The sequence below is a fragment of the Phalaenopsis equestris genome, unplaced genomic scaffold, assembly GCF_001263595.1.
Source record: "Phalaenopsis equestris unplaced genomic scaffold, ASM126359v1 Scaffold000315, whole genome shotgun sequence".
NCBI classification, from domain to species: domain Eukaryota; kingdom Viridiplantae; phylum Streptophyta; class Magnoliopsida; order Asparagales; family Orchidaceae; genus Phalaenopsis; species Phalaenopsis equestris.
In genome coordinates this window covers 263,648-265,852 of record NW_018164757.1, presented here as the reverse complement: position 1 = coordinate 265,852, position 2,205 = coordinate 263,648, and positions in this window count along the sequence as shown.

Below are 2,205 nucleotides of genomic sequence, written 5' to 3'. Positions count from 1 at the left end.
AACTTCCTTCTTTTATAAATCTTCTTTTATAAATCTCCAAAAGGCGCCTTGGAAACTTTTCAAAATGTGTCTAAATTCGATGTATTCTCCAAATGATGTCTCCTTTCACAGGACTCCAATACTCTCTCCCTCTTAAAGGATGTCTCCGTAGTGTTATTCTAATTAAAGTTGGGATGGTTCTTCCAACCTGGGTTATAATAATTTGAATTTAACTTTTCAATTTATATATATATTTGGATACTACACAAGTATACATATCATTACAAGTAGTATATGACTTTTTGATTAAGACCTGAATGTCGAACCCACGGGGAGAATACACAATATGCACTTTCAAACAACAACTTTCTATTCTAAAAATATAATTACTTAAATTACAAATATTTTTGCAGTATTAGAATTCAAATCTTTTTGGTATTTTTGATACATTGACAGAACAATGACATGTTATGGAAGTATGCAAATTGTGTTGTGCCAAATAGGAGAAATTATATTCTTTACCCTTACTAGAGGTGCTATAAAGAACATTGCCTAATTTAAAGTTTGAATAGTTCTGATGACCGACTAGGCAGGTAAGATACAAGCTCTCACTCTAGAGTTCCCTCGATTCCCTCCACCTGGGGGCTAACATCTCGTATCAGAGCCTAAAATAATAAATCAAGTTGGGGGCTTTAACTTTTCACTTTAAATTTCTCTAAGTCTACACCCTTCAATGATTATTTCCCTATTTATTTGCACTAAATCATATAAATTACATTCTCATTCATACAATCTCATGTGATTCTTTTCAATTGATGATTGAGACAATACCAGCCCGGTTCTTACATGTTCTCACAACAAATTTTAACATCTGGATTGGTTAAATCAAGAAATAAATGAAGTTCATGGATTTAAATCATCACAACTTCTTCCAACATTAAAGATCAATACTCACCACAACTTCCATCCAAACTTTAATTACTTATCATTTTAAGGAGAAAGATAAAGAAAACTACACAGAATTCATTGAGAAAATAAAATCACACTTTAGTTTAAAAGTAGAAATCATTGTCAAACCAACAAGAAGTCTCGATTAAAACCTAAAGTAGTTTAAAATAAAAGATAAAAACTTATCTTAAATCCTCCACCAAACTTATGATGTCCATTTGAATCTCTTCTCTTTTACAACACTCTCAACTCTCAAAATAAAACTAAAAATAAAAAAAGTAAATTTTGTGGTGCCTGAATCTCTCCACAAGATTCTCCACGATCTTCTTCTCAGAACTCCAGTACTCTCTCCCTCTTCAAGAACCCACTTCAAATGTAAAAACTTCCTTCTTTTATAAATCTCCAAAAGGCGCCTTGGAAACTCTTCAAAATGTGTCTAAATTTGATGTATTCTCCAAAGGATGCCTCCTTTCACAAGTCTTTTAATAATATTTTCGTTCTTAGTGTTCATAACCATCCTCTTAAGCCAATAGATGCCTCAAATACCTCTTTAAAATTTGGTCAAATGAACAAATAACTGCCTCTGGCGCTTAAGCGCGAGGCCTCTGGCGCTTAGACGCGGCCTTCTCTGTTTAATCGACGCTTAAGTTAATCGATGCTTAAGTGCCAGATCTGACGCTTAGGCGCCAAAACACTTTAGCACAATTTTCACCTCTTTGCTCCAAATTTGATTCTTTTTCAGTCCTTTTAGCATTTTTCACCTTTTTACTTGTACCTAACAGAAAAACACACAAATACCTTCCATTAAAGTGCAATATCTCAAAAATAGGTATAAAAATGTGTCTAAAAATACTATATATTTTAGGTGTATTACCCACTCACTCAAGAATGACATTTTTGTCATACACGAAAGTCTTATCCAACAGTTTAACATCAATTTTGATCAGAGTCAATCTCTTAATCGTCCTGACCAAACTACACATCTAAGTGGAGTATTTAGGAGCCATTGGACTCTGAAGAGAAGCTGATTCAAAGATAAGAAAAGCGAATAAAAGTAAATCTTTACTTACTTTTTGTTCAACCCTATATATAAGCCTCATGAGGAAGTCAAAATGCCTCATCGGGCTCCACCAATGAGTCACATTAGTGCAATAATTGAGGGCACATTGAATTCAAAAATTATGAAAAATTTTATTTATATAAGGGAATATTTTGCACAAGGGTTGTCCACTGCCTCATACAGGACTAAACCCCGACTCAATAGACGCATGTAGAATG